Source organism: Aulonocara stuartgranti (assembly GCF_965226115.1).
Source record: "Aulonocara stuartgranti genome assembly, chromosome: 23".
NCBI classification, from domain to species: Eukaryota; Metazoa; Chordata; class Actinopteri; order Cichliformes; family Cichlidae; genus Aulonocara; species Aulonocara stuartgranti.
The window spans coordinates 44,062,439-44,085,893 of NC_138958.1; the positions used below are offsets into that span (position 1 = coordinate 44,062,439).

At 41.7% G+C, this 23,455-nt stretch overlaps 1 protein-coding gene and 1 long non-coding RNA gene across 2 annotated transcripts in view; both read left to right on the forward strand.

The window, feature by feature from the left end:
* The window catches only part of LOC309701483 (NACHT, LRR and PYD domains-containing protein 12-like), a 442,279-nt gene that overhangs the window by 283,649 nt on the left and 135,175 nt on the right, over positions 1 to 23,455 (forward strand). The window lies entirely within an intron of this gene.
* Positions 15,975 to 20,788, forward strand: LOC309701580. The gene is made up of 3 exons (XR_014275140.1): positions 15,975 to 16,015; positions 16,193 to 18,456; positions 19,574 to 20,788. It is a non-coding gene; the product is annotated as an uncharacterized lncRNA (long non-coding RNA).

Below are 23,455 nucleotides of genomic sequence, written 5' to 3' on the forward strand. Positions count from 1 at the left end.
GTGAGAGGGCACATTGTGTTCCTGCAAGTGCTGATTTTGTCTGCATCCCTGAGTTTAGTGAGCTGCTTCCAAGGACTTGTGAAGCCCAGTGTGTTAAGGCTGCATCTCCCAGATGTTTCCACCTTTCCAGCACAGACGATAAATGTTCCCACAAAGGCTCAAAGACTGTTTGATTTTCTGAGTGTTGGCCTCAAGAGATTGCTCAGTGAGTACCTGAGTGTTTCTGGGACATCGGACACTAACTGGAACTTCAAGTCTGGTTCTGAAGCTGCACATGCAAAGACTGTTTCTGGTTGTAGAGACCTGGCTGTTCCAGGGATTGTAGCCTCCCCAGAGGCTGAGCTGCTGACCTCAGCTGACTCTGGAGCCTTGAAGGTAACTAAGTTTGCACCGCTCGGGTGAGCCATCTCAGCTGCAACAGCCTCCACAGAGAGCTCACGCAAGCTTACCCAGCCTGCTGAGGATTTTATGCTGCTGCAGCCCAAAATGGGCTAAAATCGCCCCTGTTAACAAATAACAGCCCAACAGTAACTTTTATGCTTATTGTAGCTGTTAGCTAAAAACACTAATTTAGCTTAGTTTGCCCTGAATTCAGCTTTAACAGACATGATCGACTGTTTCCAGTTAGGGTTGCCAACCGTCCCTTAAAATACGGAATTGTCCCGTATTTAGAAACAAAAGTACACGTCCCGTATTGAGCTCATAAGGGACGCACTTTGTCCCGTAATACAGTGAGACTCAAAAGTAGTCTATAACTTTTAATGGAATTAACACTTTGTTTGAAAACATAATTCCCAGCCCCTCTCCTGCTTTGTGACCAATGAGCTGACAGCACACTTATCGCACACTGTTTGCCCAGCTTTATGCTACGTATGTTTACGTGTTTTTTCAGTCACGTTATTCAGCTCCTGCTCAAACTGCACGATTGACTCGCAGGGGTTAGAAGTTGGTAGGTCACGATGCAGGTCTCACACTATACGGCCCGATGCTCTGATGCGACCTGAGTGCTCACACTGTGCCTCCATAAAATGAAGGTTATAGCAGAAAATCTGTCGCTCTCTGTCTTTCACTCACACAGACACACCACCACCATCAACTTTGCTAAATTGCTAATGAAAAACATTGATCAGGCAGCTCGGATGAGCTTTCCAAAGTTCTACAAGTTGTGCCTCCATCGCTTGTGTCCAGATCACACGCTGCACAGCCGTGCTGCTCCGTCTTTTTCACCGACGTTTACGTGTTTGCGCGTGAGCAGTGTGAGCGGCTCACGAGCGATTGATGATCGGGAGCTGCTCGAGGTGTTAATCGCTTCTCGTTACCCCACGTATACTACACGACGCACGACGAAGGCCAAAAAACGGTCCGATCACCAAAACGGTCGCACGACTCAAAAATCGGCTCAAAATGGGCCTAAAACCGCACAGTGTGAGCCCAGCATTAGAGCAGCAATGTTTGTTCCCCTCAGAGAAAGGGAAGAATGGGAAAAGGAAAACACCTGGCTGGAAAAAGTTAATATGGGCATGTGCAGTCAATATCAGCGCTATGTGGCCAGAAGTGTGATAATATAACTTATTTTGTGTAAGAAACAACTGCAAGGATAGATGATTACAACAAATAGATGACTAATACATAAAAGTAATACATAGATGAATAATGATGATGAGTTAAGATGCGTAATCATGGGAACAGGCGGGTTTACAAACAGGAGCAGCTGATTAGCATTAGAAAAGCTGAAATAATACCTCAACTGAAGCCAATTGTACTAAATGCACTAAATGTGCACTGTTACAAGAATATTTTTCTTTCTATTGTTTTCTATTATTTTAAGTTAAGCAGGACAGAGTTCTTTTAAAGAAAGATTTACTTATATTCTCAAAAGTTAAGCATGACAGGCTTCTGTTTAAGAAAGAGACCTGTTTTACTGTGTTAATGTTGTCATTTTGAGCTACAAAAAAATGGCTAAATGATCATTTGTTTCACATGTGTTCATATCACAAAGAATAGAATAGGATTTAAGTAGAACATATCTACTTAAATCAACTTCAAGTCAAATGGTTAAAAAAAAGAGCTAGAAAATTCACCACACTGGGAAGGGTGAAGACAACTGGGTCGCCTGGCCCTGGCCACGAGGTGTCCCTTATTTATTTTTCAGGAAGTTGGCAACCCTATTTCCAGTAGAATTCCTCGTTGTCATCTTGTTCCCTCTCAGAGCCCCGTATGCTTGCAGAGACCCCTACAGCAGGGAAATGTGCCAAAGAACGTCCAAAACATTGCATTTTAGGTTTATTTATGCCTTACACACAATCCCAACTCTTTAGCTAACTTAACAACTTTGGCTAAAGTCTATAGTTAGTCTTACTCGTTTGTACAACATTTCTGGATCGCCACTGTTTGAAATGATATGACATATGACTCTCACTGAAACAGCAAACTTTGTAGAAAACAACACTTCTGATTCTCTATCTAGCTGTTTGGTCACAGCTGTAGATTACATTATAAGTGGTTGTTCACTCTTGTCAATAATTACATTTCTAAATTCTATTTGTGCAGTTACATGTAAACAAAGTCCAATATTGTATCTAAATGATTGTGTTATGGTGGGACAGTTTCCAGTTTTGTTGTATTATTGTACTAGGTATGACTGTGCAAGAGTTATCTTATCTTCCTTGCTTGCACCACACTCTTTGCAGAAATGGTGCACAGCAGCACTGCATCATGTTATTGTGTTGTATAATATACCAGAACTAATACAAAGCAATATCCATGTACACTATAGGTCCATGCCAATGTGCCCAAATGGGACCTCCATAAATGGTAAGGGGCGCAAAGGCACTTTAAGACCAGTGGGCACACCATCGGTGCACATCCGCTCGGATGCTTTTTTCTATTCATTTATTTCCCTGTTTATTTATCGATGCACAAAAGCAATTATCTCAGAGACACCATCCTCTTAACAGAGACTCAAATCAGGAACCTGCAGATTATTAGTCAGCAGCTTTAACTTCCTGTCTTTGTCTCACTAAACCTTCCACGTGGAAACTTGAGCTGCCCACTCAAGCACAGTAGGCTTTAACTGGCTCTGCTCAAGTCACTTCAGTATCTGAGAAACTGTCTCGATGCATGCCAAAGAACACTTTGACAATACGCTTGTGTTGAGTCAAATCCACCACAAGCATATTCTATGGCAGTTTAATTCCACTCCACATAAAAATAGTCACGTATTATTTCCCCCCACCACACTTCCTGCCAGTAGCTGGTGCCCCCACCCACAGTGCATTAGTGGTTCTCTGTGTTTAGTGGCTCACTCTGGGCGGCTGCTCGGTGGGGCCCGGCCCCCTGGCTCTGTTGGGCCTGTGCTGCGGGTGGGGTGCCCTCAGGTCTCGGCCCTCTGGGCCCATTTACTGCTCAGTAACATTTAATATCTATTATTTACTACTACTTACTAGCCTACTTACTGCATATTATTGGTTGTTGCTGTGGGTTCCCCACTGTGTTGGTTTTTCCTTGTGTTTTTCAGCAGATGATGAAATAGATTTTCAGTATTTTTTCTCTCTTCCTCTCCATCTATTTCTCTTCTTCTCTATTTTTCCCTCTTCTTCTGTTAACTTTCTCCCCAGCTTATCTTTTTTCTTCTTTCCTGACCCCCGTTCTGATTCTAATGACTCAAAATAAAGTAAAATCATCATCAAATATGACTATCAAGTGGACCAGTATAGCAAAAACCATAATGGTGGCAGAGGCCACAGAGCCAAGTGGCAGGATTTTCAACGTTCAAACCAGATAAAAAACAGAAATTAAATGGTGTTAAAAGCCATGAATTAAGGCAATTCATTCACAACATCATTACAAGTTTTACTGGACGTTAATATTTTTCTCTTTTTTCAGTGCAAAACAAACTAACAGTACACATGATGCTGGCAAGTTAAAATGTCAGTGTCTTTTATAGATAGCATGTCTAGCATCATAGTTTTATAGATCACGTAGTCAGGGTAAAAACTCCATCTCTGATTATTATTGTACATGACTGTGACATGCAGTGGCCTCAGCATCATGATGAAGGCGACCGGAGGAGATAGTTTGGTAGACATCGATGTTTTGCCGATGAAGGCTCATGTAGCGGTCCTCTTTGTCCTAAACAACAATTTACACTGTCATTTACATTTAATTAAAGTGCAGCTTAAAAACAGACATAATGCACTGCAGCCTCGGCACAATTAAGTGTAAAACAGAACTATGGAAAACTCACAAACATCTGGCGAGTTTCAGATCCTGTTAAGTTAGTTAGACCTGATCTGTTTTCTCTGTTAGGATAAAAACATCAGAGGTCTTGGGGTGAAAAATACCTCAAAAACAAGACTAGCTATGTCTACAACTAATGTGTGGTGTTTTAAAAGAACCTATGAGATACTTTGAACACCACAGTGGCTGCTGTATGCAGTAATGTGCTCAAGTGATTTCAAAGGGTCATTTCATGAGTTTAAGTGCGTCAGTAAAAGTTTTCACCTGCGAGGATTTCTCCTCAGGCTGTAACCACAGGTTATCACAGCCACACTGATGAGTGAAGCAGCAGCAGAAATGATGGGAACTGTAGCCATGAACTTCATGCCAGAAGAATCTCCATCGTCTGTTGAATGTTGCCACACACACAAAAAAAACTTCATTTTGAAAACATGAAAAGTCACGAAATTTGCATTAGCCTGTTATATTAAAGTGGAAAACATGTTTATCTTTTCATTACATTAGAGTTTCAATTGCATCATTCAAACATTTCACTGATGAAATAACACCAAAGTTGTGATTGGAGCAGTTTTATAATGAAATTTTAAACAAATTAGCCAGAAGAAGAGCTTAAAAACATTCCAGATGTTCATCTCCTGACTGAAACCTTTCATTAATCCGCTGCAGGCGGGAATGACGACCTCAAACCATGTATGACAGAAAAGAAAGTGTTAACGCAGTTCCAAACATCCACCTTGAATCTGCGGTGTGGGTATAAATAGAAAATGTTTTTACCTCTCACAGTCACACTGAGATGGAGAACATACAATCCACCACGAAATCCACACTCACAGGTGTAGTTCCCACTGTCTTCAGATGTTAAGTTGAGCAGGTGGAGAAACACAGTCTCATTTTCTTTGATCAGTGTGAACCTGGAGTCACAGCCATGAATAAAGCCTCGGTCGTAACGATAGAGCAGACGACACTGTTCTCCTCGGCTCCTCTCTGTGCTGATCTCACACAGTATCATCACAGTAATATTCAGAGTTGTTTTGCTGCATATTTGAGTGGAATCGGGTTTCTTTCCAATTGTCTTCACAAGAGTCTCTATAAATTGTTCCAGTTAAAATGAAACAAAATCGGGATTATAGTTTCTATATATTTGTTGTTGTGGGAAAATCAATCACATATATTATTTCACTAACCTAACTAAAGCTTTCTTCTTAAACACCTGGCTTTACAGCTTTTCTTTTTTAATTATATATATTTACCTTCACTGCTAAAAACCACAAGCAGAAGCAGGAGAAAGCAGAGTTTCCGTGCAGTCATGCTGGTGAGGAAGTAACTGTGGCTGACAGTGTGAGGTAGACTATAGTGAAAGCAGGAAGACTTGCACCCTCCTTATTTCACCTCTTGTGTCTACACTGAAACTTTTACTATGTCTAAAATAGAAGTGCATAAAAGTGGAAGGACAGTAGAAGGTAAACCACCAACATTGTTTAAGCCAGACTGATCTCTCTGTTTATCTGGATGGACATTGTGTTCAAATTATGATGAGATGTTTGTTCAAAAACAAAACTAGTCTGATACAAAGAGTCATGTTTGCCACAGTTTATTGTGTTTGTATTGTATTAAATCTGAGAGCCTGAGTTGGAGTATTATGACTGAATGGTCTCCATTACTGGGAAACAACTATCCAGTGTGAAAAGATGGACGTTTATTATAATATATGAATATTATTATATTAGTATGTCACCTAAAGTTTTATATACTTTAAAATGTTTCATAGAGCTTTATTATCCACTCCCACAGTTCCTGTGCTTCTTGCTGAGCGTGTCTTGTTGTTGTGTTGATGGTTCACTGAGATGATAGTCTGGTAGGAATCACTCGATGGCTGCTGAAGGTTTGTATAGGGCTGATCTGGTTCATCGTCATCCTTTAGAAAAGTGAAATATTTTAGGTATTAATCAAGTTCAACCCGGTCTACCCACACACTCTATTGATCTTTAAATCTCTCCATCTGTTGCCTGGATTATTTAATGTTTCTGCTCATTTCTGTAAGAGCTTCTTCACAAAATAAAGGACACTGAAGTTGGCACTAATAGTATTATAACACTAATCTGTAATTATCTATATAAGTAGTTAACATCCTAAAACATAAATGTACATGTTTTATGTTTACTGGCAAACTTTTAACTAGCTGCTGTATGTCACGGCTCAACGGCACGAGGGAACAGGGATGGACACAGGCGCAGAAACCAACCCGGAAGCGAGGTGACAGAAAACAAATGATTTATTTCCGCCCACAGGGAAAACAAAGGTGAAACACAAAGCGACGCCACCACACTAGTGGCGCGTAGGATTCGTCTGTGAAAATGAGGGCGACCTAGACACCTCTAGGAGACGGCTGAACAGCGGGGACAGCGGGGAGGTAGAAACAGGACTAGGTAGGGGCCGGGGCACTGGAACAAGAGGAGATCACGATCAGAGGGATCCAGCAGACAACCAATAATCCTCCGCAGTTGAATTGAATTGCCTTACTTGGTTTCAGATGGAGGGGACAGGTGGAGCGGAAAACCCGGAAGCGGTCGAGGCGTGGGGAGGCAGGCAGGTGAGCAGTGGGTCGGCAGGCCACGTTGTGTGAGCAGCTGGCGGCCCAGGAGGACGGGAGCGAGGGGAACAAGATCTCCACTCCGGGTGCTATCGCTGAGGACAAGAAAAGACAGGTCAGTCATCACACGGCGTTAAGACAAGGTTTTAGGATGCTCCACTGAACTAACATGGGAATAGCAGATACTCAGGCGATGAGTGGTTGAGAGCGCAGGTCTGATATACCGCTGGCACGATTGCTCACAGGTGGTCAGCCAGGGAGGGGCAACCGGACTCCGCCTAAAGGAGGAGGAGCCGCTGTCTGAGACCTGCAGGTGCCCAACCAGACCATGACACTGTAGATCGTAGCAATAAATTGCTCACCAAACCGTTGGGATTTTCAGGTACAGACACTCCAGATGTTCCTGACCTTAAGCAGCCACGTTGATAAGAAAGGATGTCAGCATTAGTGTAACACTATTCACATTCAAACAGAGAAAAATCAAGTAAGAACATCTACATTTATATTATCTTCTCTCTTAATAATGATAATTATTTTTGGAAGGATAAAAAGTGTTCATTCTAGACATGATGTTTAACATACAGCGAATTCTCATTTATTGAAATGTGATGTTTCCTTTTACTTTCTCTACATCTATATCATCTTTGAATTACTACAGCAAAAATAGTCTCACCCATTACTTTTCCTCCAGTAGATAAATCCCACGATAACTCCAGTTATAAAGATGATCACAACACCGGGCAGATAAACGGAAAAAGATTTGTCTGCTGAAGTGTGGGCCTCGTTTGTGTCTAAATCATTGAAAAGATGCATTTGTCAGTAAAATCATTTACTTTCATTTCCTGGAAATCAAAACACAAATCAAACACAGTTTACGTCTACTGAAACTCTGAGTGAAGTAATGAAACCCCAGTTTTATAACCACAGAGCTTTAAATATTGTCACTGTGCTCTTTTCTTTTGTCTTCTTCTTCTTCTTTTGCATCTTTTCTGAATATTACTATGAACTGAAATTGGTCCAACTGCTTATATACATTCACTGGCCACTTTATGAGGTATACTTGTTCAGGGTGTAACACAAATATTTCAGTGTTCATTTCATTTGTCAATCCCATGTCAGCTTCATCTTCCTGGTTAAATAAAGGTTAATAAAATAATAAAATGTCAGCAAATCAATGCTCAAACAGAGCAACATGGCACATGTTACTGGTCCCAGTGCTTCACAAACTGCTGATCTGCTGGGATTTTCACACACAATCATCTCTGTTCACAGACAATGGTCTGAAAAATAGAAAATATCCAGTGAGCTGTGATTCTCTGGGTAAAAATGCTGTTTACACATCAAACCTTGAGGCAGAGCGGACCACACTGGATATCACTGCTGTCCTCTAACAACAGCAAGCTGAGGCTACAGTTTGCAAGTCTGGACAACAGAAGACTAAAAAACGATGCCTTGCCCAATGAGTTGATTTCTAACAGTTCAGACTGCTGGTGGTGTAATGCTCTGTGGGGGATTTTCTTTGCAAACTTTGGACCCTGTAGTGACCACTGAGCATCATTTAAACACCACAGCCTGCCTGAAGGTTGTTGCTGACCACATTCATGTCTTTATGCCCAAAAAATACCCATCGTCTGATGGCTGCTTCCAGCAGGATACCACACCATGTCACGGCGCTCAAATCATGTACGGCCTGCGCAGTCACCAGATCTCAATCCAGCAGAGCACCTTTGGGATGTGGTGGAACGGAAAGTTTGCTTCAAGTAAGAGCAGCTGACGAATCTGCAGCAACTGTGTGATGATGTAATTTCAATATGTCTTGAGAATCTTTGAGGAATGTTTTTAGCGCCTTGTTGTGCCACAAAAAATGAAGACATGTTTGATGGCTGAAGGTGGTCCAACTCGGTTCAAAGATGTACCTAATAAATGAGTCAGTGAGAGTATTTAAACTGCTGTAAGTGAAAATAAGAAGAAAAGAAATGAACAAATTACAAGAATAAAAAACACATAAGCAGGTCAATACAATGCTGACACAGTGCTGAATAACTGTGTCAGATAAAGAAACCAAAATGCATTTACCTTCCACAGTGACACTGATATGGACAATATATGTCCCTTCAGTGTTTGTACACTCACAGGTGAAGTTCCCACTATCAGCTGGTGTTAAACTGGTCAGCTCCAGAAAGGCAGTCTGATTTTCTTTTGTTATTGAGAACCTGGGGTCACATTCCTGAGTAACGTTCTCTCCGTGTCGATACAGCAGATGACACTCTCCTCCTGTGTCCCTCTGTCTTTTGATCTTACAGATAATCAAAACAATAGTAGTCTGACTTTCCTTGTTGCAAATCCGAGTGACATCGTGTTCTCTCCTGACTGTCTTCACAACAGTCTCTGTAAACAGGGACAGCAAAATACGGTAAATACAAGATTCAGCCTGTGTCAGAGAGGACTTTAGTTTCTATATTTTGTGAATGTTAAACCATCTTTTTAATCCCATAATAATGTGTTTAGTTTAAACTAAAAGCAAGGAGGTTATAAATTTAAAAATATTAATAATGCATAATGAAAATAGTTTCCTTGTATTACCTTCAGCATCATGGGACACAGCTAGTGGTAACAGCAAAATCAAGCAAAGTTTTGATACGTCCATGCTTGTTAACATGTCTATGAGCCACCGACAGTGAAGAGGAAGATGTGCGGAAAGAAACAAGCTGAAGCTTTCCTGGCTAAGCAGACGTCAGACTGTTGCCCTTCACGGGGCAAGTGTGAAATGATGTAAAAAGGAAGTGTACTGACAGGACTTTCATATTAAAAGGCTGTAAAGTTGAAACACTGTGCGAGCTCCCACACAAAAAGAAAACAAGCTAATTTTTCTTTATCACAGAGGAATTATTACACTGCTAACTGTCATGTTCGCTGAAGCTGAAGGATGGATAATATTGTAAAAGTAATAACAAAACTACCATTTATCATAACATTATAAGCATTTTAAACTAAAATAGCGTGTTACGTCATCAAACCGCTTCATCCAATCACTCATATACTTACAAAGTTTTGACTGCATTACCTTTAAAATTTGTACGAAGATGAGCATAAAATGAATAAAACTGACATGCTTGCATTTGTTGTGTAGTGCAACAGGTGTATGTGGCTGAGGGATTCCCATGATGCAATGCGTATTTCTTCTTCAGTCACCTTTCCTACTCACTGTGTGTTAATGCAGCTCTCTGCATTGAATCATACCTGTTATTAACCTCTGTCTCTCTTCCACAGCGTGTCTTTATCCTGTCTTCCTTCTCTCATCCCAACCAGTCGCAGCAGATGGCCCCGCCCCTCCCTGAGCCTGGTTCTGCTGGAGGTTTCTTCCTGTTAAAAGGGAGTTTTCCCTTCCCACTGTCTCCAGACTGCTCACTCATAGGGAGTCATATGATTGTTGTGCTTTTTCTCTGTATGTATTATTGTAGGGTCTGCCTTACAATATAAAGCGCCTTGAGGCGACTTTATATTGTTGTGATTTGTCGCTGTGCAAATAAAATTGAATTGAAAATTGAATTGTGAAGGCCACACCAGAAGCCACACAATTGGGAAGTCAGTAACGTCAGACACCAGCATCTTTATTTTAATTTTAATGCACATTTCCACAAACATAAATAACGACACATGTCCCATAAACAATTTCTGGTTAATGTTTTACTGGTGCTGGAGGTCTGTTGGACTGCTGAGGGTAACTGGAGAGAAAATGATGTGTTGTTTTCATTGGACGTTAAGGCGTCTGGGAAGGGATCTCAGACCATTTACATCCTGGGCCATCTGACCTCAGGAAATCACATGATAAGGTGGGGCCAGGTTTCACAATGAGCTCACCCGAAACCCTGGCTGATTAGGACCCACACCCGCTTTCACATCTTGGCTCATGTGATTAGGTAGAGGATCATCAGGGGTCCTTTGTCCCTCTTTGGGGGGAAACTCCCACTGGTTTTAAGTCTGGGACTCCCCACCATTGACTCTTAGAACTGAAGAAGCTTCTCGGATGAGAGGTGAAACGTCTTCAAGCAACTCAAGAAGTCCAGACGCTTTTCTTTCCAAGCTCCTTAGACTACGATGACCTGGATGACTGAGAACCTTCACAGACTTAAGTATTAAATTAATAGTTGGTTTTCATTCTTTGTTTTTAGATAATTTTTTTTCTATTTGTATCCCCTCGTGTATTTAACTGGCCAGTTCAGTCCAATTTACTTTGGGAAATATTTAATCTGAGGTAGGGTTGCACCGATACCGGTATCTGGTATCGGCCTCGATACCACATTTTCTAAAGTACTCGTGAAAAGTTCCCCGATACCGAGGACCGATACCACGGTCTGAGACCTGTCTATGTTTGAGCGGCATGTAAGGGGTTAATCACAGGCGCCGAGTGCCCGCCCCACAGGCCCCGGCTGCATCTCAGAGCGGGGAGAAGGCGAGGCGAGACAAGTCAGCCGTGTGGAACTATTTCAAAGTGAACGAAGACACGAAAACAAAGGCGGACTGCAAATTGTGCTCATCGAAATTGTCCAGAGGAGGCTCAAAAGGTAGCGCATTTAACACAAGTAATTTAATCAAGCACCTAAAATCCCAACACGACAACGAGTACAAAGAGTTTGCCCACGCTTATTTACCCACGCTTATTAGCACAGAGGAGCATAGCTGATGCTAAAGCAGTGGGACGGAAAATAGTTGGGCATTTTAAACATTCCGCCTTAGCCTACTCCCGCCTCGAGGACATTCAGGGACAGCTCAACCAGCCAATAAAGAGACTGCAGCAGGACGTACAGACACGCTGGAAGAGCACGTATTACATGACATCAGTCCTATTTTTCCACATATTAATACATTTATGAATTTTGTGCAGGTATAAAGATCGCTTCTTCTCCAACAACACTGCTCCAGAGGCCAAGCTGCACCTGAAGCAGGAGCTTCTAGAGGTGAGGCAGAGGGGAGTCGGGCAGAAGCTGCAGAACCTCCTGCTAAACTGTTCCTCAAGGCCCAGGCTGCCGCTGGCAGCAGGTGCTGCCATTGAGCTCGACACATACCTCGGAGAGGCCCCAAGCCCTCGTGAAGACAGTCCTCTGAAGTACTGGGGTGTCAACAAAATCAGGTTCCCCACTTTGGCTAAAATAGCCTGTAAATAGCTCTCAGACCCATGTAGCAGTGTGGACAGTGAAAGGCTTTTTAGCTCAGTGTCACACATTATAGATGAAAACAGAAACAGTCTGACTGCTGATGATGCAGAAAAGCTACTTTTCTTAAAAAACCCTGCCACTCACTGTTTCTCTCCATTTAGTGAGTCATCTTAGACTTGATGTTAATACCTACCTCAGTTGCACTGACTGCCACAGTTCTATGTCAGTGGATGTTGTTAGTTTATTCACATATTGTGCACTAAATGGCAAAGATGTTTATTAATGCCCCTTGTGTTGTCCAAAGCGGCAGAGTTTACAATAAACTGAAAAATACTTGAGTTGCACTGTCACTGTTTACATTTTTTTTATAATTATTTATTCTGTAATATGTTGCATACAACATGCTTTTCATTTTAAATAAATGTTCTTAATTCCAAACCAGTCCCTTGTTTGTTTGTTGTTAAATTATAGGACTAAAGCTGTTACCTGTAAATTTAAATCATGTTTTTATTAAGTACTCGGTATCGGCGAGTACTGAAATGCAAGTACTCGTACTCGTTTCCAAAAAAGTGGTATCGGTGCATCCCTAATCTGAGGTAAACATTTTGCTTTTCATTTGACCCCTGACCTGTCTGCTGTAATGCAGGAGGCAGGTTTATGACCTATACTGCAGCCAGACACCACAGGAAGCCTTCCTCCATGTTTTCTTTACAGTAATTGATTCAGCCAGTTTAAGTCTCCTTTGTTTTTGTGCATTAGATCACTGTGTGGGTTGTGTTGAGTGGTTATGTATTTGTAAGTAGCCATTATGACTTGACTAGTGGTGTTTATCTCTTTTAAGGGTCTAGTATCATCAGTTAATTAGTTTTTACACTTTGCAGGCACTTTGCTGTAAATACAACAACACTGCTGAAAACTCTAATTTAAATAATTACTACTGATGCACCTATCAAATAAACTAACATTTGCATAAGTGTTGAAATGCTGGACTCTTCCTCTCCTAAATCTGTGGCAGAGAAAAAATGTTGCAGGAGTGTTTTTTTGTTGTTGTTTTTTTACATGATATGTAAGAAAAAGAAAGAAACCCTGTGATTTTAATGTGAATGCATTACTGACATCTTATCCAAACACACATTACGCACACCACTTTATCCCTTATTACAACTGCAGCTTTTATTAGTGCATGTTCACGGGACTTCTGATTCTATAGGGTCTTGACAAAAGTCTCTGCAATCAATTGATTACAATCAAGTGATTCAATTGAAACATGGAAATCAGCATTTCACCATTTTATACTATACATACATGTTTTGCTTTCAAGACTGGACAGGAGTGGCATGTGGGCGGCATTGTAGAGTGTGTTGACAGGAGGAAAACTTACACGCTCAGTAAATCACCCCCATCACTACCTAAACCTCAAAGTCTGTAAACAGGAAGTGCATCTGCATGAAAGCTTCTGTTTTATATGCAGACAGATGACCTTTTGATGTAAAACCTTTCTCTGTATCTAGAGAAACACTTTAACTATATATTCAACTATATAGTTTAACATTTGGTCCGTAACTATCATTTAAAAACAATAAAAAGGTTTAAAAGAATATACATAGGCGGCTATAAAGACTGCAGGTCAAACATCGTGCAGATACAGAAGGACCTCCTGGGGTCCAAAATGTCGCACTATTACAGAGCAATGCTTACAATAGTCTTGCATGGTTAGCCAGTTAGACAGATGCAAATGTTAAAGTGCTAAAACAGACATGTAAATAAAATACAACATCATGTTAGCAGCTTATTGGTATTAATGTCTCTTAAAGCTCTCCATGACCTAGCTGCATCTTCTCTCTCTGAGCTGCCACAGTCTTATAAACCCACCCGCTGTCTCAGGTCAGCTGATCAGCTGTTCCTGAATGTTCCCAGGACTGAGCGTAAACTTAGAGGACATCGTGCTTTTGCTGCAGCATCTCTGAAACTGTGACACGATCTGCCTTTAGAGATTAGACAGGCTTCTTCTCTGCCTGTTCTTAAATCACTCCTGAAAACTCATCTCTTCACCCTGACCTTTGACACCTTGTAAGATGTTGGTTTTTAGTTTGAGTTTTTTAGTTTATTTTTGCTGTTTTATCTTGTTTTGAAATATAGGGCTGTTTACATTTTTTATGTATTATGTGTTTTATTTTTTTACTGTTATGTTTTATTCTATTGTTCTTAACTCATTTACTGTACAGCACTTTGGTTTTGTCCTGGGTTTTTTAAAGTGCTTTCTCAATAAAGATGGATTGGATTGGACTGGAAGATAAACACTTTAGTTTGCAGTACTGTGGTGAGTTCACAGTAAAGCACTGTGTTGGACTGGCGCACAGTGATTGTGGCGTTCATGGTCAGTGTTGTGATATTTTGATACCATGGTAGCATTTACAGGATATTGCTTTGTAGTGAAAACTGTTACTCAATAAGGCCCATTTACTAGTTGTTTTTCTCTTTCTCTCTGACCCAAGAATTGATGTGTAAGACTCACAGGCTGGTACCCCAAGGTCGAAAATACCACAGAGACGAGACCACTTCCTTACTCCCATCCTCCCTTCTTTATCTCTTAGAAAAAGGCTCGTTAAAGGCTAGGTGGTTTGTTTCAGAATTCACTAATGAAAGAACTCTGTATTCTATGTCTAGGAGTGTATTTTGCTGGGATGATCATAAATTGTAGCTGAACTGATAAACTACACAAAGGATACTTCTTTGCTCACAAGGCAGGAAGACGTTTCCTTATTTGGTCTGTACCGGTTTGAACTGAGAACTTGCTGACACACGAACCTTTTTTTCCTCTATATAAGCTGTTTTGTACTGAATAAACCTTTGAGTTGATTTTGGAAGAGCAACCTGAAGCAGTCTGTGTTTCCTTGTTCTCCCAAGCTGCTCCCGGCGCTGTAACTAACCCAGCTGAACGGCATACTTGAGTGTTACTTTGAATAATTAGGAATCTAATAAAGAAAGGACAGAACTCTGCTTATCGGTGCTCGTGCCTTGGAGGGAAACCGGGACGGAGATTTTCTCTTCAATTTGGTGTCAAGAAGTGGGATTGGCTGACAGAAGGTAAATATGCGTCTTTCATATTTATATAAAGACCGTATTATACCTCTCTCAGTGATCGATCCATAAAAAAAACGGGATATGCTGACGAAGTTTCACTTAGTGATCCAGAGAGATACACTGACGACTTCCTCAGTCCCTGAATAAAGTAAATTAACCCTTGTGTGGTGTTGGTGGACCCGCTAGAGTTGTGGCTTTCCAAATTAACACTATCAAACAATTTTATGTTAAATTACTATGAATTAATGTGCTTCTCGTTTTTCTTTTATATAAAATGTTATGAATAAATCAGTTATAATCAAGTGGAAAGACACAACACATTTACACGTGAAAGAATAATTAATTGTTTAACTTTTCTTTAAAAAAAAAAAAAAAAAAACGAAAGAAAAGAAAAGAAAACTGAACACGGGTCTCACAGACCCGATTACCATACAAGGGTTAAAAGCAGTAAATTAAAAGCAGAAAGACACAGGAAGTTGCCTGTTGTTTTGCGAGAAGTTGCTCGTTAAGCGAGAAGTTGCTCGTTAAGTGAGAGTTGCTCACCCAAACAAAAATTGCTAGCAATAAATTTAAAGTAACCTCAGCTGTGCCACAGCAAAATACTAACATAAATCCTTCAAAGCGTGTAAACCCTTCTGGAAATCACTGAACATGGTGCAGAATAATTCAAAGACCACAGACAGGTCCGATAAAAAATCGAAATTATCTGTAAAACCAAAAAAATAATAAAATAAAATATGAAGTTTCAAATAACGGCTCAGTACGCCTCCCATTTCCTGTCACGTGCAACGTGTCCGCGAATCGGTGAAGACTTCCATGATTACGTAACCAGAACATGCGGAAGTACTTACGTGACTGACTTTCTTTACAACTTAAAAACTGTAAGTTCAATGCATTCTAATCTCTTTCCGGAGCCCTATCCCGAACGATTATCGCCAGAAAACAGGTCAGTAAAACTGAAGGCCAGTGCAGATACTACCACGAAAACTAAAAGTGTTAAGATAATGTTGAATTTTGATGTAGAAGGCTCAGAGGAAAGTGAGAAATTAATGTATGAAGGAAGGAAGTTTCAGAGGACGGAAGGATAAGAGTAGAGATGTTTGTTTTTGCTGTGGAAAGGTAGGACACTGGTCCAGAGAATGTCGCTTTGCAGCCACCAACAGGGCACACGCGCCTCGACCACAGAACGCAGTACAAGTTCCTGCCACTAGGCGTCAGCGGAGCTCTTCCAGACAAGGTAACTGGCAACAAAGGGAAGCATGCAATAATGGCCCCACAGGTGCAAATTTAGCTCAGTTTTCCAGCAGCCGCAGACACCCAGAGCAAAAATGAATTTGTGTATTTAATTTAACACAAAGTGTGAAATGTTTGCTGACACTGATAACAGCTTATGTTTTCTCTGCCTTATGTACCATGGAGAAGGAACAGCCTCTGTGTCAGCTGGACGCCTCAGCAGAGAATGAACTCAACACCTTTTTGTCTGGTATTCCACGACACACACTGTGCCAAAGACGTGTTCAAAAACCACTGCCAGGTAATCCCATATCTGGGAGCCACACTTTTGTCTCTCTCACACTTTTCAACAACATGATAACTGCTCACACCAGTGAAGGTCAAACAGTGATTTTGTCACATAACTCAGACATAGGTTACGATAACTAAACCATGTCGACACATAGATCTACCTTATACCTTATATTGGCTTTATACCTAATCACGCACAGCTCATGAAAAACAACAAGCCAGTATATGTCAAGCAATGTCCCATTTCTGCCGAAAAAGCCTCAGCCCTAGATGTCATCATAGGAGATTTATTGACTACAGGAGTAATAAAGCCTACAGTATCTCCATATAATACTCCTGTCAATCCTGTGCCAAAGCCTAACAAACCTGGCGTATGGCGTTTTACACAAGACTTAAGACAAATTAATGCAGTCATTATCCCTTTGCCACCTCTGGTTCCGGATGTCCCCAGCATATTGACATCTATTCCATCCACAGCCACACATTTTACCGTGGTGGATTTATGCTCTGCCTTTTTCTCAGTGCCTGTGCATGAAGACACACAGCCGTTATTTGCATTCACACATAGAAATAAGCAGTACACTTGGACTCGTCTGCCTCAAGGCATGATAGACAGCCCTGCTGCTTTCTCAATGGTGGTCCGTGCTACCCTGGACAGCTTCACTCCTCTGGAGGGCTGTACTGGACGATCTCCTCCTCTGTGCTCCAGTGAGGAACTATGTCAAACTGCTACACACATGCTTCTCCAGCACCTCGAACAGACTGGCCACAAAGCATCGGCAAAGAAAATGCAGTACTGTCAGACTTCTGTTCAATATTTGGGATTCACATTGTCTCACGGAAAACGTTCCATGACTGCAGACAGGGTCAAAGCTATGACCTCTGTCCCTCGGCCCACTACACAGAAGGAAATGTTGTCCTTCCTGGGCATGGTGAACTATTGCAGACAGTGGATACCAGACTGTTCTTTTCATGACCACATTCTGCGTGACTGTTGTAAAAAGACAAGCCTCCTCGAATACTGTGATCCACAGAAATGACTGCCTCTTTCAATGCATTAAAGGGAGTGCTGACCTCCGCCACTCAAAGGTGCTGCCTGAATTGTTCAGGGAATGCCGGCCTGCCTGAGGGCAGTAGCAGCTTGCTCTATCATGATAAGGGACTGCGAGAAGCTCACACTCTCACATGACACTATTCTACACACCAATCACCAGGTCACGACCATTCTAGCAAACATAACTACACAACACATGACCGCACAACGTCGCTCAGGTTATGAAGCTACACTGACCTCCACAGCAAACCTCACCATAAAAGCGAGCAGCACACCCAATTCGCCAGCACATTTATTGATCCTATGCTGTGTTCTTCTGACCGACAGGATGGCTTTGATGTTCATGACTGCATGACACGTATACAGGAATCCACAGCACCACGTCCAGATTTAGAGCAAACACCTATCCCAGACTCAGCCACGGTTTATGTGGACGGGTCCTGTTCAAGGCCGAATGACAACTCATTTCTTTGTAGCTATTCAGTGGTGACATTGCCTGACATAATACTAGAGGCTCACTCATTACCATTTCACTCAGCACAAAAAGCAGAGCTCATGGCTTTAATACGCGCCTGTGAGCTACATGTGGATAGACGTGTGACAATTTACACAGACAGCCGCTATGCGTTTGGCGTTGTGCATGACTTTGGCACATTGTGGAGACAAAGAGGATTTAGATCTGCTGATGGAAAACCGATTGCTAATTCTGATCTTGTGCAAAGACTTTTGCAGGCTATACAGCTGCCATCGGCCGTTGCAGTTGTAAAAAACGAAAGGACACAGTACAGCTGACACAGACGAAGCAACAGGTAATGCTTTAGCAGACGTGACAGCCAAGGCTGCAGCTGCGTTGCAGCTCCCACCTCCGCAGGACGTATTATCTGTGCCCCTACAGCTGCCACTTGTTACACTCCCAGACTATTTAGACACAAATGTTGATTTAAAATTCATACAAGAGCAAGCCTCTGCATCTGATTACACCTATTGGGAGAATAATGACTGTACCTTAGATGACAGAGATGGCCTATATAAAAATCTTAAGGGTTTGATTGCCCTCCCATCTTCCCTGCTGCCAGTCCTTGTCCGACATTTTCACGGTGAGTCATGTCGGACAAAGAGGGGTAATAGGGGCAATAAAATCAAGATCAAGATTTGTAAAATCAAAATCAAGATCAAGATTTGTAAAATCAAGATTTATTTGTAAAATCAAGATTTGTAATTGAAGAAACATTGCATGCAGTAAAAAGCATATTAGCAACTTGTTTAACATGTGCACGAACTAATGTAGGAAAATCAAAAGCAAAACATCAGCATTTACCACAACCAGATTTTCCATTTCATACATTACAAATTGATTTTACACATATGCCAGCGCAAGGAAGCATCAAGTACTTACTGGTAATAGTGGATCAATTTAGTAAATGGGTAGAAGCTTATCCAACCTCAAAAGAAACTGCAGAAGTAGTCTGTCAAAAGTTGAGCAATGAAATAATACCCAGATTCGGAATACCTCACCAAATTAACAGTGATAGAGGACCTTCATTTACATCAGAAGTAATTCAAAAGTGTGCCAAAACCCTAGGAATAGACTGGAAATATCATGTGCCATACCACCCTCAGAGTTCAGGAGTTGTAGAAAGAATGAATAGGACCATAAAAAATCGCCTGACTAAAGCAATGATAGAAACAGGAATGACCTGGGTCAAATTACTTCCTCAAATCCTCTGCGAGATTAGAATGACTCCATCCGCAGCAACCAAATTATCTCCATTTGAAATAATCATGGGAAGACCATTTCCAACACCATGGTCAGCCTCCAGAGGGGCACCACTATCAGAAGGTGATGTAGATATTGCATTGTCCGACTATGTCTACAATCTGGTAGAAACACTGAATAATAACTATCAGAAAGTTTGTCTCTCTCAGCCTTTCCCCTCCACAGTTCCACCAGTGGAGACAAGGAGATGCGTGTTGGTGAAGCCGCTAAAACCAAGGACACTCTGGGAGGCCGCGCGTGTTCCAGCCCCAGACTGTACTGGCAGTGACGAAGAACCAGCATCCTCACAGACGGACAACCTCAGTGGATTCATGCCAGCAGGGTTAAGACCAGCCCAATCGGACCATCTCAGGCGTCGGATCAAGCAGACGACATCTCAGGTGGGCCAGCGCCCGGAACCAGAGCAAATAAACACACGGGTAGACGACATCTCCGGCGAGCCAGCGCCAGGATCCAATGTACATACACACACACAATCACTGATTAACACACAACGCCTGAAAGAACAACAACAAGGTACTCAAACATCCAGCAGGAACAGAAAGCCGGAAGTACCACATGATGTCTAACCTGATAAAGCTAGACTCATTTCATCCTGATAATGGAGAAAATGAAATGCCCATTGTCATCATACGACGCTTATTCTATGTCTCTCGAACCTGGGACCAGGCCAGGAGACGACTGAAGAACTGTCTTTCTTATATATTTAGGTTATTTATCATATCTATCGCAGTAACCTTAGGATTTTTCTTTGCTATTTTGTATTGTAAACTGCAACCATGTTCATATTTCTGCAGGTCATATTTTGCTGACGATACCTCATGCTCTATTTTGCAAGACACCTACTTAATGCACTCCTCACGCTCCCTAAAATCAGTAAATGACAACATAGACGCCACTAATAAACCCTTTTATGCGCCTTCTAGAGCAGGAGTCAACTCCTGGTACGAAAATGCCAGAACAGCCGCTCGTGATTTAGGAAACAGTAACTGTTATGTCTGTTCAAAGGCTAATCCAGAACAGGTAATAGTAGGATACCCCATATCCGGTTTCCCCCTCACTGAGGGACTAGAGAAAATCGGCGGAGATAATGCTCTCTTTAAAGACGCTTTACAGTTGACTCTGAGCCCTCTCGACTGCCTACTTAGACACACACACACACCAACTAACCCTGAGACTCCATTAGGCGAATTATTGAAGTTATCTAATGACACCGCAGGGACCTGCGCCCCAATGAAACGCCCCAAGAATAGGTTAAAGCCCTCACTGCCCTTAGGACAGATCCCTCTCCATTTTAATACTAGTATGATATGTCTGCGCAGACTAAAGTTAACTGGCCCAGACACACACATAGATTATACAAAGGATAACTATACATTTTTCTCTGACTCCCCAGGTGCACGCTGTAATGAGACATGGCTAGCTGTCTCTGTGGCTGAAGTTGTATCATATCTGGAGGAACACACACACAGTTCAAGTTCGAGCGGAGAATCGATCATTGTTCCCCCAGAGGGTGTATTAAATGACACTGACTGGGGGGAGTTAGTTAAATCACACATGGTCACGCGCCTGACCAGAGCAATCCCTAACGCTTATTGGTTGTGCAATAATACCCTTAGATTAGCTTTACCTGTTAATTGGACCGGTACCTGTGGTCTAGTAACCGTTGATGTATGCTGTACTTTCATTCCCAATAACACCGCCCCTAACGGTCCATTCACACAAGCTATGAATAGACTTGAAGCATTGCAGATAGAACTAATTGCCGATACAGGCCACGGTCAGTGGCTAGACAAGTGGCTGCAGGACACGTTTGGAAAATGGAGGGAACTAATTGTAGCCTTTGTAACCGTTGCAGCATGTATTATTTGTTTTTGATGATTATTGTCTGTTGTGTGATACCATGTATACGCTCTCAGAGTTTTTGATATTAAGCTTGCTCGAAGGACCAGTTACAGTTATGATTTGTCTTTATATTATGTTATTACATTCTGTCTTTATACTATGTTATCATTTCATGATAAAAGGAGGGAACTGTTGTGATATTTTGATACCATGGTAGCATTTACAGGATATTGCTTTGTAGTGAAAACTGTTACTCAATAAGGCCCATTTACTAGTTGTTTTTCTCTTTCTCTCTGACCCAAGAATTGATGTGTAAGACTCACAGGCTGGTACCCCAAGGTCGAAAATACCACAGAGACGAGACCACTTCCTTACTCCCATCCTCCCTTCTTTATCTCTTAGAAAAAGGCTCGTTAAAGGCCAGGTGGTTTGTTTCAGAATTCACTAATGAAAGAACTCTGTATTCTATGTCTAGGAGTGTATTTTGCTGGGATGATCATAAATTGTAGCTGAACTGATAAACTACACAAAGGATACTTCTTTGCTCACAAGGCAGGAAGACGTTTCCTTATTTGGTCTGTACCGGTTTGAACTGAGAACTTGCTGACACACGAACCTTTTTTTCCTCTATATAAGCTGTTTTGTACTGAATAAACCTTTGAGTTGATTTTGGAAGAGCAACCTGAAGCAGTCTGTGTTTCCTTGTTCTCCCAAGCTACTCCCGGCGCTGTAACTAACCCAGCTGAACGGCATACTTGAGTGTTACTTTGAATAATTAGGAATCTAATAAAGAAAGGACAGAACTCTGCTTATCGGTGCTCGTGCCTTGGAGGGAAACCGGGACGGAGATTTTCTCTTCAGTCAGTGTTAGGTTACCTCAAGTACAGTGGATTCATTTGCATTTAAGCTGATGATGCTTCGATTAAGTCATCAAATTTCACCTTTATATCAGCTCTATAAGCCAATTCTCAGGATACTGTTAGTGTAGGAAATGGAAAGACAACCAAGATATCTGTGAAACGTCTGCTTACATCTTGAATTCAGCTCCGGCGTATGTGGTAAGTTGTTAATGAGTGACTTTAATTTATTATTTGTTCACATGTGGCTATACACTCTACTGAGAATAAGCATACTGTCATGATATGAGTGGATCTTCAAAATAGACATCGAAATAGGTCATGGAGAAAATAAGTATAAAAAGTAAAGATCTTATTAGGAATAATACTGTTTGGATAATTATAACCATCATAATCAACCAAATCATCTCAACATGTATTTGCTCAAAAATGTATTTATTACCACAAACATGTATTTAATTATCAACACAAGGAAAATCAACAGTTTCTAGAACTCCAACAGGGGCAGGACTTGGAGGCACTGGGATTTCAGGAGGCAGCAGAATGGTACACTGGTCAGTGTCATTATTATTGACCTGTGATGGTGGATGGCCTTGGAGGGAGCTGAGAGGTAACTCAGACCTCTTGTCTTCAGGACACGTAAAGCAAACATACTCCTTCTCAGCAGCTGGAGACTTAGAGACATCCCAACTCATCAGCCTCATGTGTTTGGGCATCAAATGTTCCTCTTCATCATTAACAGAAAAAGCAGTAGAATACCTGCGCTTTCTGCAGAGACCTACCTCTGCAGTGGGTGGAGGTCTCGGAGGCAGAGGAACATCGCTAGGACACATGAAAAACGTCACGTCATCATCCAGGGATGAACGATCGTTTTTCAAATCTGGATTAATGATCTTGTCTGTGTACTTTGCATGGAAGCTGGCATCAGCAGGTGGAGGATTTGAAGAAACTGGTACATCAGAACTCATCAGCCTCATGCGTTTGGGCATCAAATGTTCCTCTTCATCATTAACAGAAAAAGCAGTAGAATATCTGCGCTTTCTGCAGAGACCTACCTCTGCAGTGGGTGGAGGCACTGGGATTTCAGGAGGCAGCAGAATGGTACACTGGTCAGTGTCATTATTATTGACCTGTGATGGTGGATGGCCTTGGAGGGAGCTGAGAGGTAACTCAGACCTCTTGTCTTCAGGACACGTAAAGCAAACATACTCCTTCTCAGCAGCTGGAGACTTAGAGACATCCCAACTCATCAGCCTCATGCGTTTGGGCATCAAATGTTCCTCTTCATCATTAACAGAAAAAGCAGTAGAATATCTGCGCTTTCTGCAG